This window comes from Lepisma saccharinum, chromosome 30 (assembly GCF_977018435.1).
Source record: "Lepisma saccharinum chromosome 30, izLepSacc3.1, whole genome shotgun sequence".
Lineage (NCBI taxonomy): Eukaryota > Metazoa > Arthropoda > Insecta > Zygentoma > Lepismatidae > Lepisma > Lepisma saccharinum.
Window position 1 is genome coordinate 5735666 of NC_139258.1, and position 18281 is coordinate 5753946.

At 38.5% G+C, this 18281-nt stretch overlaps 1 protein-coding gene across 3 annotated transcripts in view; it reads right to left on the minus strand.

Moving 5' to 3' along the window:
• sha (shavenoid) overlaps positions 1–18281 on the minus strand; it is a 509126-nt gene that overhangs the window by 268109 nt on the left and 222736 nt on the right. The window lies entirely within an intron of this gene.

Below are 18281 nucleotides of genomic sequence, written 5' to 3' on the forward strand. Positions count from 1 at the left end.
CTTCAAGTAACGTATGATGCAAGAGAAAAATAATTAAAATGGCAATTGACAATTAGCGCGAGCAGAACTCCTGTATCTTACAGTATAATGGATTCACAAATATCGCTCATCAAATTGTCCCTTGCTATTTTGTAGGGTGTGTGGGACAATTCTTTGGTCGGGACGGATTTTTTTTTTTTTTAAATCCCGACGTTCGGGACGGGAAGTGTAAAAATTTCCCGACCCTGTGGAAATGTAGAATTCTACATGTAATTTTCCCTTAAGTGATTGTTTTCTGCATTTCTGGAAAGAAAAAAATAAATTTCCGAGATGCTTCAGACATTTACAATGCAGAAAACATCGAGAACTGAACACTTAAAAATTACCATTTGGAATTTTGCGACTGTTCGGGATCCCGAAAAGTCGGAAAGTAATTTCCCGAAGTCGGGATCGGGCCACGAAATTTGTTTTCTGATCCCGGTCCCGACTTTTCTGGATCCCGTACAAGTTTTTCTCATATCCTACGTGTTTCTTAAATATTAGAAATTTGGTATATTATGTGCAGAGGTTGACTGAAGCTTGTTTGGCGTTTTGATTCAATTGTTGAAGCTCTCATTGCGTAAAACAAAGAGAATAAACATGACGATGGGAAGTTTGCTTGGTAATACCATGGTAATACATATGCATCCCACTCTACAGTCAAGTTCAAATTTACATGTGTTCAAATTGTCCATCACCAGGATGGTAATTAACAGAAAATTGGGAGGAAATTTTTCTCTGGTTGCTTAGAGTTGTCTTACTGTATTTTTTGGAATGCTTCTGAAATTAAAACAAAACTCTCAAGTCATACGCTACCCCGTAACAGATGTGCAATTAAAGGAGTTGAAAAAAGAATAATAATGAACAATTGTGCCTACATATCTTTCAATTTGATTATATAGCACACAAAACTAACTAGTATAATATAATCTTGAAACACGGCACATGAAGAATTCAATTCAATCTTTTATTTTGGACCTTTTGAGCATTTAAGCTAAACTTAAGGAATCCATTCATGCATTCTTCTATTTTCGACCTAACAGATTTTTAGGCGTTTTTGTCCATTATAATATACATAATTGCTTTACATTAAAACTATCCGTCTTTTCCCCCTATTTTACAGACATTAAATTCAAAAAGAAAAACGTTCCCCTTTACAATTGTATGTTACACTTTCTTAAAAATGTTAAACTATAACCCATCCAAATATCTGGATTGACAAGGAAACTTGACAAATTATTGGAAATCAACTTGAAGCAGCTCTCGATTCCTGCGAAGAGATTATTAGAGAGCAAGTGTAGTGCACACAGGTGAGTCAATAAAAAATAGTGAACGATCATTGGTTTACGAAATAACACTGTCTAAGGGCGTGGGGACACACTCGCATTATATGCATAACGTCACAGTCATTGAGACTGGTTAAAAGTGTTGTTACAACACATAAACACGCTTTTTTTACTTCAACTTCAACGGTTTTGAAGACATTCCCACTAGATTCAACACCTTATCGAAAATTTCCCTCTCCTTTCCTTCACTTCCCCCGAGCGCAACTTCCCGAGTGTGGACAAATCGCATAATGAACCAAGCGGCCTTGAAGCAGGAAGCAACATCTTGGAAGCGATCGCAGACTGCCACCGAATGGGTCACTGAACTGACCGTTAGGCAAGAAGCGAAGTTTACAAACACTGATGAATCCAGCTGTTATTAATGCAGTGTCAAGCACCGAATCGCTTCCTCCCGTGGCTTTATTGCGATACAGACGCCGACTGCGAGATGGCCAAGAGCAGAGATGATGATGGACTGGGCCACCTTCTATTCCGATGCCAGCGCGCCCTGCGGGATAAATTGCTGGAAAGATTGAGCAGCGAAAGAGCGTTCGAACTTTATTGTTGGGCAAGGTGAGACATTAATTCTGAAGAAAGTGAGACTGTTAGGGTAAAACAAGGGAAGGGAGTTTGAGTGGGGAAAAAGAAGCCAAGCAGAAACCGTAAATTTATAACTATACAGCTTCCGTGATCGAACGCATTGAATGCTGGATTCACGATGTTGCCACTAATGACGAACTGAACTACATTGCTTTATTGGTCTGCAATGTTATTAATTTGGGACTGCGCATGTAATATCATTCCAATTTCAACACTTGCTTTCTAGAAAAACAATATCTATAATAAGTCTTCAAGCTAATTCCGAAACGTACGTCCAAAGTACACAGTGTTTCAAAATGATTTGAACAATTTAAACTTGTTATATTTTATTCATAAATGGTCAAAGTAAGATGCAATTTCACACATATGTAATGCAACTGTTCAAGTTTAAGTGTCAATGGTTATCGCAAAATTAACTCGAAAATGCTCAATGTGACTTCGTTACTCTACAGACGTCAATACGGTAATGGTTAGCTGCACACCCAATCCATCGATGTGGTGACAATCTCTCGTTAAGGAACTCTCTTTCATTGTCGTGGAAGTGGCATTGGGCGCCATCGAGCTGATATATATATAGTCTGTACTGTCAGCTGTGGCACAAGCCACGTAGTCAGTATGATCAAGGATGTTTTGCCAGTTACGGCAGCCATTTTAGAACTGGTCAGCCTGACACCTGGCGGCAGTATTTAGAACCACTGAGACCGTTCCAAAAAAACAAACAAATGTGTTCAATCAAATGTATTTCACGTCATATTTGATCGTTGATTATATTGTATTGCTCATGGAACGTGCTTTTATCGTTCAAATCATTTTGAAACACCCTGCACATGCTATTAATTTATTAGAATAGGGAAATGCATTTACTTGTAGAGTATTCCGCCCGGTTCAACAATCAAGCCCTATTAAACGCACCAAGATACGAGAAAAATTAGATTATAGCGGAAGTTCAATTTTGGCGACATTAGGCACTATCGCAACAAGAAGTACCGTCTCAGTGATCATGTGAGTTGAGTATTGTAATCATGGATTCTCTTCCGAAGGTTATGGGTTCGAATCCCGGGTCAAGGTGTTCCAGGATATTTCTTCTTCCATGTATACTCTGTGTCGGTAGTCTCTGGAGCAAGCGAACGAAGACAAGTTCTCTGCGCAGAGAGAAAGGGGAAGTAAGTGCATGGAGGGGAAAACGCGCACTGCTTTACCCCACCCACTCGCCTTCTATACCATTATGCGTGATCTTGCTTCAGATATTGCACATACACAGTGTACTTGTGTGGGAGTATTACAATCCAACTATCAACCCTATTAAACACTTCAATACCCCGATTAAAATCACTACATTATAGCGTAGTTGAATTTTGGCAGTTAATGATAGATGCAGTGGCGGCAATTGGGTTCCAAAACCGGCCGGGGTGGGGGGGGCAAGATGCCAAAACTGAGGGGGCAAAGACAGTATGTTTCCCTTTGTAGATAAGGTTTAGCATAGTGCGATGGCAAAAGTGGCGAAAATGAGGGGGGGGGGCAACTGCCCGCGCCACTGGATAGAGTCATTCAAGTAGCACAGCCTCAGTCACCATGTGAGTTGAGTAGCCTATTGTAATCATGGCTTATTTTCCGAAGGTTATGGATTCAAGTCCTGGGTCAGGACAGTAGCGGATCCAGAAGTTACATTTGGGAAGGGCGAATGTCGGTCGGGTACCTTATCACACCGAGAATCAATTCTAAGCTAGACTCCCTTAGCTTATTGTAAACAATACATAGTACTGCATACAGGAACCAAGCCGACTTCCATGTTATTGGAAAAAAAAAGGGCCCGCAGCTGGAATATATGGTAATTATTGCATGTCGCGATCATAGTGAAGAAACAAAGAAAAAAACTATTCTTTCAAGGGCTCTCCAATTCCGATCCCCTTTTGAGGCACATTGCACAGTAGTTCGGTTCAAGATTTAAACTGTAGGTCCAGTTCCGATTAGCCTATCATGAGTATAGAGTGGCCTCAAATCAAAATTTAAAAAAATATATTATCGAGCCTATTATAGTTGGTGATAAAAACATAACATTTGAGTCTTCAAATATATTAGGAAAAATAATATGTATATATAAAAACATCTCAGTTAGGAGGGGCAATCGCCCCTCTCACCCTTCCGTGGATCAGCGCCTGAAGTATTTTCGTCGTCTCGATTATCTCAGACTACGTAGATAAGCGACTTTAGCAATCAAAAGACAGAGAGAGAAGTGAACTGGCAACCTAGAATAAGTGGGTCACGCTAGTCCTGTCAAATTTCTATCTGCCAAAATATGAAAGGAAAGATTACAGGGACGGCTGATCTCTGCCACTTTCTACTAACACCTACATTATAATGCTTACTAACTTATGTCGCATGTCATGAAGTTGCCCAAAAGCTTTTTCGTTCTGCAGACGCAAATTGCAGCCTTGCAAGTGGTTCATTGACCACCTCCTTCCTTTCGGAAGAATTTAGTTCCCCAAAGCGACACCAGGTGTCTCTGAGCAAAGAGACCATGTTCAGTCGTTCACCGCCATCGTGTCGGCCGGTCGGCGCCGCCTTCATGCAACAGGTCCCGGCAAATTGCGTTAGAGGAAGTCCGTAACAGAAACAGCTTGTTTTGTAATGTTTCCACTTTTCACAATTACAGTTACAATTACAATTGAATAAGCACGTACCTTGTGGCAAGGATGCTGGAAAAGGTGTCCTCCCAAATACAAATATTTCTGGCACCTTATTTCTGACATCTAATCTTAGATTAGACATTGCTACTTTATCGTCAGTTGACAGAAAGGGAAGACAGCATCCCGGCGCATAAAGCGAACCGAAACCGTAAAATGATATTTAAAATTAATAATAGTGATCACTAACCTGGTGTGTTATAAGATATATTGAAAATGACCTCCTTCAACAGCAATACAACACGTTTCTTAGGTTCAAGAGATCCTGTCTCTCGTAATTGCCTGACCACTTTTCTGCAAGAGTTCGTTTTCACGTAATTATCGTACATAAAAACTCGATGTTCAAGACTATATTTGTTTAGCGGAATAACTAATGAATGAATAACAATTAACACACAATAAAGCACTAGCACACCAACTCAATAACACAGTATAAAAAAGACGCGTACTGATAAACGCAAACAGAAGTGAGCATGAGGGTACGTTACACTCACGACGTCTGGTAGCCGACAGTGTTGCTAACCATTTTCCGGCAATGTCCCTACAGACATAGTAAAAATCTCCCTACAACTGACCAAATGTCCCTACGCCAAGTAAAGCGTCTAAAAAAACAACACCTCATTAGCATGCAAAACAGAAGAGAAAATATACACATTTACTTACCAAATCTTTCTGCTCGGTGCTCCACAATTAATGAAGGAGCGAATTTACAATACAGGACCCCTCCCCGATTTTTGTAATATTTCGCATACTCACTAATTGAGGCCTCCTAATCACGAATTTGAAGTTAAAATTTGTGGGTCACCTGTAGAAATAGCAAAATAAGTGAATTTGAGTGGTCCGTGATCGGCACGATTGCTCATTACTTACCGGAAGATTTTGTGTTTCCAATACTTAAAAAATGAAATATACATTCCTGATATTACTACGACCCCAAATTTGAACTATGTTTGCCTATCCTATCCTATCCTAACTAACCTAATCTTACCGTGAATGGTTCGTGGGGTTATCCGTCAATGGCTTGTGGGGCTACCCGTGCTTGGTTTTTCGACCCCAAATTTTAATTATGTTTGCCTTGCCTAACCTAACTTAACCTAACCTTACCGAGAATGGTCAGTGGGGCTATCCGTGAATGGTTTTGCGCTAATTGTGATTACGAACCGATAAAAAAATCGTATTCATCATCGAAGACACCATTTTCGTATCCTGCAATTTTACGATCGATGCACTGTTGCCAAGCTTACCTGTAATCAAATCAGTCCACATTCCACATGTTCTTCTACATCGTGATTGTCACTGTCACATGTAATCCCCTTCTTTAGGCAATATACCGAAATCCATAAGTTTATTAATTACCCCACGAAATCCTCCTGCACACTCCACCTAAAAATCTGTACAACATTAACAACTTTTTTACTGTTCTCTTCCGCCATTCTTACACGATCCATGCTCTCCAAGTATGAAATCAACAGTGTGGCAACGCTGTAGACAGCGTAACTAATTGCGAACGTCAATTGTTCATATCAACAAATATGGCTACCATACTTGTATACGGAGAATCATTGCGAGAATTGAAATGCTTATTTTACAACTTCTACACGTTAATGAACAATTTTTTCACCTCACCCCAACATGTTAACTTGAGATAAATCATCACGACTAATTATTTCGTGAGTATAAGACGTAGCATAGAAATTACAGAAGGGTCCGGTATTGTAAATTTTTGCCTTAATGAATAATAGGGGTGTGCGGGACAAAATGTTTTGGGTCGGGACGGGAATTTTTTTTAAATCCCGACATTCGCAACGGGAAAAATTTGCAATTTCCGAAGCTCAGGAAATCTCGAATTCTACACGTCATTTTCACTTTAAGTGATTGTTTTTGCATTTCTAGAATAAAAACTTACAATTTATGATAAGTTCCAGAAACTTACAATGAAGAAAACGTCGAGAATTAACGACTTTTTAAAGTGACCATTCGGTATTTCCCGACTGCTTGGGATCCCGAAAAGTCGGGAAGTCATTTCCCGAAGTCGGGATCGGGAAGGGAATTTTCTTTTCCCGATCCCGGTCCCGACTTTTCGGGATCCCGCACACCCCTATTGAATAACGTTGAGTCATTTACTGTTATTTGAAGTCATACATGCTGCTGCTGTGAAGAGATAGATGTTGGTTGGTGATGCTGTATTTCCTGAAGTCTTTAACAATTCTGGTCCCATTTTATTTCTCTTTTTTGTTTTTGTATCACTTAGGTAACATTGAAAATATTCTTTCAGTTTCCGCGTTAGAATGTGGCAATGTTAGCACTATTTTCGCGAGAGTGGAAATGTTTTCAAAAAATAACTTGCCTTGAAAGTTCTCGGTAACCGATAACATGTTCCAAAATTCTGATGGAGACTTGTTGGTTAGTTGTTTTTTCTCTTCCTCACTAAAGTATCCAGATAAACTAATCCATTCATTCCAAACCGAGCACGGAGAAAGTGCAGCTGACTGGCGAGTAAGCTTTGCACCTTTGCGCAATAAAAAGTTATTTTCCAAGATTGAAAAAAGTCCCTACGTTTTCCTTCATTTGGCAAAATCTACGCGGGCGAAATATAGTGAAAAGTCCCTAAGGTTGGTATCACTGCCGACACTGTCTCATTCGTGCAGTATGAAGCGCCGTCTCGCGGCTGACAACTCCCCCGATAAGCTGCCGGTGCTCTCGCGACAACTGAGGATAAAGTAGCGATGTCTAATCTAAGATTAGATGTCAGAAATAAGGTGCCAGAAATATTTGTATTTGGGAGGACACCTTTTCCAGCATCCTTGCGACAAGGTACGTGCTTATTCAATTGTAATTGTAACTGTAATTGTGAAAAGTGGAAACATTACAAAACAAGCTGTTTCTGTTACGGACTTCCTCTAACGCAATTTGCCGGGACCTGTTGCATGAAGGCGGCGCCGACCGGCCGACACGATGGCGGTGAATGACTGAAATAACCTCCCTGTATATTATGCTATTAGCGTGAGTCGTACAAAATTTCTTACGTTCCATTTCACGGACGATTGGGTTGACCAGCAAATCACACAGAATGAATGAAGCAAAATATTACCCGGCGAAATGTAGGGTTGTGGTGAAACTTACGCTTTTTGTGACGCATTCTTACAGGCCTGAACTTCTCAATTTTGCTTTGTATTCGTGTCACTTTGTATGCATAATCCATACTGCTTTGTTATTGTTGTTCTTTGCGAGGTTCTAACTTGAGTAGTTGCCTTGAAGTTTGTTTTTATTAACGGTAGAATACCAAGCAAGTTGTTCCTTTGTAACCTAAACAAATGTTGTTAGCTCATTATATTGTCCATATACGGCTAAGCAAAACATGGTTTCGTTTAAAACATACCGCGTTTCGCTGTGTATTTGAAGTAGCGATTAGAAGTTACAAATAGTCATACGAACGGGCAAAACTTGATATCCTAATATTCCAACAAATATTAATTAACATATTGTATCCACGACCTATAATTTGGGATACGCAATCTGGTAAAGCTGTAAAGTAAAATGCAGACGTATTACCAAGCAAACTGTCCATCACCATGTACATAATTTTTGTCTTACGCAGTGACAACTTCAACAATTAAAACAAGTTTATCATAGCTTCTGTGTCATCGTACATTAAAAAAATATATATTCCTTTAGTAAAACAAGTGTGATTCATGAGAAAAATTAATGAAAGTAGTAGTCAAGAACAATTTGCCGAGCAATACTTATGCATTCCACTGTACATTGCTTTTTAACGTACACTTACAATAAAAGCAAATACATAAAGTTAAAGGCACTCAATTACTGCTTTTTTTTACATATAGGTTCTGAATTATCAGCGTTTGATCAAGTTAACATTTTAAACGTCACGCTTTCATAGGCGTTAGTAACGTCAACAAGAAATTTCATAGCGTCTCTTTTAATATTAAGTAACTACATGAAACTTCTGCTTTATCATTAATTGTTGATTTTCATGTACAAACGCGACACGATTTCAATTTCCCACTAGTCATAAAAGGACACCCTGCTTCATACGAACATTCAATGTCCAACGAGAATTGCATGATACTGGCGCATTGGCGCTAGTGAACGTCTATCCAGTTGATCGAGTAATTCTCCACGAAATGAAACATGGTCTGTTTTGTGTACTCTACAATTTAGTGGTTCTCCGAAGCCAGTGTTTTGAGTGTAAAAAAACCGGATTCAGTGCGCCGATGTAACCTTGCAAGATTAAAATATAAGCAAGGAAGCTCAGCTGATTGTAATTTGGAAACGCTGGCATCCTAGCATATCTGGGTCGTCGCATCGGAGGCAGCTATCACTACCGGTTTGACTTGTAATCTTTATTTCCTTGCAGGCTGGACTTGTATTCTCTTCACCCTAAGGGCAACTATTTTGTTCCTCCCCAATAATTTCGAACGTATGGCCTGTCCACTTTCGAATCCTTGCTTTTATCATCACGTAATGGCAGGTGTTTGTGTCTTGAAGAGTTCATGAATTTATTTTATCTGTCGATACTTGAATTGACTACTTTCTGAGGTGTTGAGTCGTTTTCGAAGTTGTTTATCTAGGAATGTTATATCACTTAGTATCACTTAGTGTGGGATTTTTTTGCAGATGTCTCCGATATTGCCTAGACGCGTTCTACTTCATGTTTGTAGAACTGTGATGATGCAGTGGTCGCGCCAAGGAATGACGCTTTGTAATCAAGGGGTTTGATCTTTGGTTGAGACAAATTGGACATATGCTGTAAATGTAGTCCTGATTAGACTAAGCAAGTAAGTGGACATAATACAAGTTTTGACAAAACGTTGGCTTAAGTTGCGAGTATGGCAGACAAAAAGATATCCTGCTCTATATTAATTCACTTACTTGTTTTACACTATGTAGAGTGAAATGCATAAGTGTTACAAGGCAAATTATCTACAGATATGTTCATTCAATTTGTTTTACGCTTGAATGAAGAATATGTACCTTCTTACATGGATATTAATTCATTAATATCTTAATAAACGAGCAACAATTTTCAGTCTTAAGTGATTCTGTTACTACTGGTATTTTCTTAAGTTTGCAACCCTGGCTTTTGCCTAATCCAAAATTACCTTTTTGTTAAGTTCACAGATTGCACAAATAAAATGTAGACACATCATAACTTCAAATATCGTATCTATATTAACACGCTTGTACAATCACAATGATAACACTCATTTTTAACAGCCATTCTTTGATGTTCAATTTTTATCAACAACTATTTAAACACAAGAAATATGTATCAATGTTACAAACATCTTATTTCCAGTAAGTTCATAATAATTGTGAATATCAATTTTGGACAGTAACAAGTTAGAAACAATTAATTTGTAAGGTATTTTACACTAACCGGGGTCAAAAGGGACATTCTTTGAAACATGCTAACATGATTTCATGACATGAACATGAAAAAATGCACAACTAAAATAGCCTTAAAGAGATTATTAAAAACGGCTATGAAGATTCGTAGAATCGAGTAATCTCTTGTGGTTTGGACATTGCGCACATTCTAGTACACCAAAACTAAGATTTCGCCAAAACATTTTTGCTGCATAGAAGCCATAAACAGGGCAAGCTGCAAGGATGTATTTAAAGTAATTACATGACGTAACGGCATCGGAAAAAGCAGTAGTTTTCAGTTTCCTGGACTAGACAGACCTTTACATACGTGCTGGGACGTTCCGTTGAGGTTAAGAAGCAAAAATTTGCTTGAAGCAATAACTGCGTGCAGTCACACAGCGGGCATTCATATTTTCCACACTCTTTGAATCCATTCCCGCTTGGCACAAAAAGAAAACTTGGCATATGTGAGCATGCGACGACATAATTACTGCAATTTTCATCTGACTTGGGGAGTTGTGAAGCAAAAAGAATGTACTAGGCGAAGTTTTGGAAAACTCTTTAAGCTTACCAGAACCGTAGAGACTGTGGTTAGGCCTTTTTTGCACGAGTAAAGGAAGTTGTGATTTCAGTAAGTTTGCTTGAAGGAACGCCAAACAACAGTTGTGCGTACCTTAACCCTTGCCAAATTTTTGCATGTTTCCTATTGCGAGTGGGTTGTACAGACATACATCGTGGTGTTTCGCGGTCAATCTGTTTTATTTCCGCTGACGTGGTTAGCACAGCGCGCTACGATGCCAAGGATCCCGGGTTCGAATCCCGGCCTGGCCTTGGGTATTCTTTGAGAGTGTCACTTCAATTTCATCATCTCATCCTCATTGTCGCGATTAGCCAAAAGTGGTAGAAAAGCGACGTGAAATAACTAAACTGAACAAATCAGTTAGCATTAGACCCAGTCAGTTGTATCAATGTTCTTCACCAGTAATGTAATATCTTGCGGAAGTATTTTTAGATTTTCCTAAACTCTTAAATAGTTTAATGCCCAAATATTGCGCCCAGCTCATCACAAATCGTCCTTGAACAGAGAAAAGAGCGATTCTCTATTAGAACATAACAAATCTAGTAAATTAGCAAATAGTTTATCTTGCGTAATAACTGTGAAGCAAATTTAAACCTCAGGGATTCCCAAACTATTTCGTTTCACGGCGCCCTAAGTGTTTCAAGATCTTCCCGCGGCGGCGCCCAAGTCGGAATGTAGGCCTATCTAACACTTGCAACGCTCAGTTAGTGGGCTTAGGTTGCTTAAGTTAAAAAAATAAACACACATTTCAAATTCAGAAACATTTCATGTGTAAAAGGTACTAAATAAGCACATATTTGGAACAATCATATCATTTCAGTGAAAATATTGGTACATTTCGCAGCGCACACTGATCTAGTCAATCTTTGAGACTGTCTAATAGCCTGATTTACTCGCAGCAAATTGCACATTGAAGAGAAAGATCATAGTTTTAGGTTAGAATCATATCATTGATAAGAATTATCTATCAAGCTGTGAAGTTACCCTACAACCACTAGTTGAATTCACCCAATCATTCGTTTTAAAATTTCTACAATAGTGTGGCTTCGATAAGATAGAGCCACAAATTTTAATTCTTTTGTCACCACACTTCAAAACGTCAACTATTCAGGCTGACGAAGCTCTGGCGCCTGGTTTACACCAAAAAACATAATTGCGGATGCATACTTCTGTTTATTGGCTTTCAACTAATGAATGAATGTTTATTTCTTCAATCCTATGTATTTAAAGTTTATTTACGGTGTCTGTTTCATACTGGTACGGACAGTATTTTAAAGTTATTGACACAAAATATCGATTGAGTTGGTGTTTTAAGTCCACTTTATGTACAATAAGGCTAATCGGGACCGGACTTTCAGTTTAAACTGGGATTCGAACCACGGGAAATCGATTCCTTGATTACAAGGAGACGACGCCTCCACGCCATTGGAAGGCCCTGACACAAAATATTATTTTTAAAAATCAGGTACAGTAGGCTTGAAAAGTATTCCCAAGCAAATTGTCCACCACCATGTATATTCCCTTTCTTTAACGAAATCAAGAAGTGAAACAAAATGCCGAACAAGCTGTTGACAAACTCTGCACCAAAATACGTAAAATTCCACTGCTTAAAAATATATAGGATGCAAGAGAAAAGTTAATGAAATGGGCAATTTGCCTAGAAATACTTGCGCATTCCACTGTACATGCGGTTCATTCATTAATGGAAAGCTTGACTGAAAGTAAGTTAACATCTTCGTTGAAACATCAGCGATTGGAAGATACAATGTGTTACGTGGATACAACCACAGGATTGCAAATTCATTTAACTCCGTAATTTCCTGTATTTTAAATTGGTTTTCAATGTGCCTTTGTGAAATACTAACTAGTAGAACATGAACACTTTCGTATTTCATTTACTAGGAAAAGGGAATCTATAAGGAACCAGAAAAACATTGCCGATGAAACGGGAGGTTAAACGAAAGATGTTGCACACATAAAAATGGATAGGAACCAAATGACCTTGACACGTAACTCTGCAACTTTCCGTGCCAAGCTTCAACATGCTTTCTTTAAAGCCAGTGCACGACATTTTATTCACGTGTGTTGTTCCTGAAAAGAAGACTGCACGTTTCTTTCGTGTGAAAATAAGAAAAAAATATATTTAGAAATGATTTGTCTTATCTATGTTAATCAAGTCTAACTTTATTGGCAATTCAGGGATCGACTAATTACTTGAAACCTCAAATTACGCCTAACCTAAACTTCAAGACTAGATCTGTCATTTTCATTAACTTTGAAGTTATTTCACTACAAAACAATAACAGAAACGAAGTACTGGGACCAGCGGAAAACCTAAAGAAAGCATATTTGAATTATCCATGAATATCAAAATTCCCATGTTCTGATTCAAGTTCTTCAGGATTACAAAAACTGAGGGTGGGGGGGGGGGACATTTATAGATACATGCACGTGTGGGTACGATGAAACTTGAAATTTCCCAACACACGTTCGAGTTCAAATCTCTTGACCGGTCATCATGACTGATCAATTTCCGTGGATTTCTAAACCACACCACGTGAATGTTGGGATGGTACCTTTAATGTCTTCCCGTTGCAGTTAAAGTTATGGTAACAAACAAGCGATATTAATTATAATTTTATTACCATTGTACGAGACTTTGCTATCTCTAGGATCTCGACGATGAGGGTGAATGGTTGTTTCGTCGATTTATTTTACTTCGAATTTCTGCCAATTTTGGCTAATGAGCAATGATCGCATGACATTGATGAAGGGACACTCACAAAGAAAGCGATTCGAACCCGGGACCCCTGGTATCGTTGCCCGGCTTGCTAACCACTCCTAGTTGTTTCAACGAAAGGTTGAAAACAAGGACGCTCGCAGGATTTTTTCTCAGGATAGGGGGGGGGGGCAGAATCACAAACTTTTATTATTATAATCATAATAATTATTATTATTACATTACTATTACTACTAGGTACTACTTTTTTTAAACAACATTTGTACAGCATTTTCCATATTCTGTATATCTACAGAGCATTCCCTGACATTCGCTACGAGACTCGGCGACAAGCGGCCCGGCGTCAGAGCTTGTCTTTCCCGGTGAACGGGGTCCGCGACAGTCGCACGCTACAGTTTGTTTTTTCGCTCTCCCTGCCTTCGCTCTCTTTCCCTTTCTGTTGAAGTTGCAGACTGACGCCAGTATAATCTTCCTTCGGAAGTTGTGTTGAAGATTGTGGCTAAATATGGCAGCACAAAAGTTTACATTACAACAAAGGATTCATCTTGTCGAGTGTTACTTCGGAAAGAGGAATTGTGGAGAAGTGCAACGACGTTTTGCAACGAAATTTCCTGGTGTTCCCGTTCCACATAGGACCACTATATAAACCTCGTACAAAAGTTTAGAGTAACAGGGTCAGTTCTGAATAAAAGTGGAAAGAAAAACCCACGTGTAGTTACTGAGGAAAAACTCGATGAGATAGGACAAAGGTTAGAACAGTCTCCACGGAAATCTATCCCCCGCCTCTCGCAAGAAAGGGGTGTTTCAAAAACCCTCTAGGTCTCCCGATTTGTCAGCTTGCGATTTTTATTTATGGGAAAATCTAAAAAAATAAAGTATACAAAGACAATCCGCACACCATCCGTGAGTTAAAAGAGAGTATTGTACGTGAAATCGGGAGAATTACAGTTGACGAACTTGCACGTGTAAATACCAATTTCCTTCGTAGATCCCAGGAATGTGTTTCAGCAGAGGGACATCATTTTCAACACATTCTGTAGTCAAGGTTAGTACACAATATGAATACTGTAATTTTAATAGCCGACTCTAGCGACTGTCGCGGACTCCGTTCGCCGGGAAAGACAAGCGCTGACGCCGGGCCGCTTGCCGCCGAGTCTCGTAGCGAATCTCAGGGAATGCTCTGTATATACAATTTGTATAACTGTATACTTAACATTAATTAATGTAGCACAAAAAGCTGTTTTTTATAGTTAGATAATCAGAATACAATAGACAGCTTAAATGTAACTCTACTTCAAATAATAATAATAATAATAATAATAATAATAATAATTGTTGTAACAATATTTTTGTTGTAAAATATCGCTACAATTTCACCATTCGAATTAAATGTACTCTTTCCCGAAATCTCAGGGGGGGGGGGGGTAAATGCCACCCCCTGGCCTTTCACGGCGGGCGTCCATGGTTGAGAATGAATTTACGATTTGAATTGGTGGTGTAACCTCTTCACTCAACTATCGACATAGTTATTTCAAAGTCAGCCTGATGTATCGGTGAGTTTTTATTCTTAACGATAGCATTCAATACGCAACATTAATGTGTGCACAATCCTCAAAATAAAGAAGCGGAATATTGGTCACAGCCTAATGCCTGAAGCTAAAGAAAGTTGCCCGTATCATTGTTGGATTTGCTGAATCCACATTGTTTCCTGTCTTCAGTTATACGTCCTGGCATTCTTGTTGCGCAGGATGTAAAACTGGCGGGGAAAACAGTTACAGAAGTGCACTTCACTTGTCAGGAATATCTGTACAGTGGAATCAATGAGTATTACCGTGCAAATTGTCCATCACCATGTTCGTGCACTTTATTTGACCCAATAAGAGCTTGAAGAATTAAAAGAAAACTCAAAACAAGCTGTTGACAACTTCTGCACCAGCATACATAAAAATCCATGGCTTAAAAACACACAGGATGTAAGAGAAAAATTAATGAAAAGAGTCATGGACAATTTGCCGAGCAATACTAGTGGATCCCTAGAGATAATGGTAGGCAAATTGTCCACTGCTATTTTCATTACTTCTTTATTCTACATCCTGTGTTGCTTTAAGGAATGAAACTATGTTGGTTCGGAGAAGGTAATTTCCCTTTGCTTATTGACGTCTTTATTTCAATTCACTGCCATCACACTGTGTAATACAGACCGAAAGAAATTTGGTGGTGGACAATTCGTCTACCGTTTCTTTCGCCGTTGGGTGTACTACAATATGAGCTGACGATGTCACATCCACATCTAAAATTTACAAACTTAGTACGCTATAAAGAGTTGAATCGAGAAATGATGGTCTTATCAATATTGACTACCGTCAAACTACTGTTAAAATATAACCATGGATGCTTTAACAGTATTGCAGACCATTACATAGTTACCCCATTAATATAATTTAGCGCTCCCGCCTTTGGTGTGAGGATTCCCGAATTCGATTCCCGCATTGACCCAGCGTCGTGAGGACAATTGAGAAGGTACTTGAAAAGGGGAAGTAGCTGGCACCGGTGTCAAAAGCCAGAAAACAGCGACTATGGGACTCGATGTGCTAACCACGCGTCACCCAATGAAAAAGCTGAAGGCTGTTGAGCCATTATTTTTTTAAAAAATGATTCAGTTTTTAAAACTTTTTATGGTTCACGCAGCTGTAACATGTACTAATTATATAATATTCATGCATCGTGAAATATTAAGGCTAGAGTGAAGAATACAGAGAATGTCCCCAATTTCGTTAATTTTTGGTATGCTAACTAAATTTGGCCTTCTAATCACGAATCTGTTGTTAAAATGCGGGGGTCACGTGAAAAAATTGTACATTCATGTATATGTTGCCACGAACCATGCACGGGTAGCCCCACAAACCATTCACGGATAGCCCCACGAACCATTTCCTGTAAGGTTAGGTTAGGTTAGGCAAGCTTAGTTAAAATTTTGTTTCTAAAACAATGCGAAACAGCTGTAAAACAAATTCCACTTATATCGGCTTTTTCCCTATTTCCACACGTGACCAGAGCCTCCCGATGGCGCAGTGGTAGCGTCGTCGCCTTGTAATCAAGGGGTCCCGGTTTCGATACCCGGAGGAGACACATGACACAGTGGTTCGGATCCCACTTTAAACCGTAGGTCCAGTCCCGATTAGCCTTAATTTGCATAAAGTGGACTTAAAACACCAACTCAAACCAAATCCACACGGGACCCCCGCATTTTAACAACAGATTCGTGATTAGAAGGCCAAATTTAGTTAGTATACCAAAAATTAACGAAATTGGAGACACTCTCTATTTTCTTCACTCGCTCCAATATTAAAATTAATTAAAAACGGGCGGACTAATAAATGTTAACGCTAAAATATTGTAAATTATATGGGACTCCTAACAGCGTACAGTTTACTATTCCGGTTAAAATTTCCAAACGACATCACTAGGGAGCGGAAGTTGATGAAATGTCATCTTTTTTCTGACATCTCGGACACGATGCCCATTAAATATACACAATATTACACTTCGTCTAGAACCCAAAAAAGATCATTTTAAAGTGCATTTTTTTTTTGCCAATTTTCGGGTTTTAGGTCATTTTCCCCGTTTTTCGGCATTTTCTCGTCATTTTTCGCAATATTCGGTGTATTGTTTCGTCATCTTTTATCACTTCTTGCATTTTAGTAATATTCTTGAGTATTTTCACCAAGGTGAACATAGGCCTATATAGATGTTGCAAGATTTACAAGCACAGATGCGGGAAATTAATGCATTTTACACCAATTCATTCAGTGTATACAATTTTTTAATTAAATTGTTTAAAAATTATTCGGATGTTTCAATTGGAAATCCTCGTTGCATATTTTGATTGAATGTGCATGTGGTATCATTTGGTACCTTTTTTTTTTTTTAAAAAAAAAAAGATTGCATTTTGTTTAATTTCCTTTTCATTACAATTTTTAACCTGAAACTAACAAATTTAATGGTCAATTTTTCCCATTTTTTAGGACATTCTATAGGTCATATACCTACATTTTTAGGCCATCAACTTCCGCTCCCTACACATCACCTACAAAATTACGTTCAAGGCTTCCTATCGCCATCATATTATTATTATGTTGTTTCTCTTTTCGATTACTTGTGGCAAATCGTAATGAGGAGGATGACGATGATTAGGCAATTGATGAAAGGTGCTCACAAAGACACACACACCCTAAACCAACGTGGTCGGCCATTGGTCTTTTCGTCACCGTACAGTCTACGAATTTAATAGACTGTGCAATTTATACAGCGCAATATTGATGCACTCATGCTAACGTTTTGTAATATTAATTGGTTTTTACTTTCACTAAGAAGAACTAAACACTAATCACACTAAGTAATAGAAAAGTCTACTTAAAAACCATCGAATGAAGTCGATGAAACTGTACCATGGACTAACATTCTGTAATGATGCAAATTGCGTGTACTTTTACCGTCACACAAATTAGTACTGGAATTATGAACGCCACCTTACATAAACATAAGTATTATGATTGTTTATGTTCGGCAATCTCAGCTTTCTGTCTATAAAACCTCAAATTAAGTATCTACCATGAAATATACACACCATGTTATTGCAATTTTCAATATTTTGAATGTAAATATCTTATGTTTGTTTTCGTATGATCTCTGAATTACATATATCGACATGTACCGAATAGTGAAAAGTCGATCCGTTATAATCTCGATATTCTTGTCATTTTTTGTTTCCTAACTGAGCCGATATTTTTAGTGAATTGAATGGGATTTTAAATATTAAGCTAAGCAATTCTGTACGAACATTTAAACCTTAAACTGCAAAGTTCAATATCAATTAACTTCATTTCTTCATATAACGGTTACTTTACATCGCTGTTGCACCTTTTGGGTTAATAATAATCTAATGA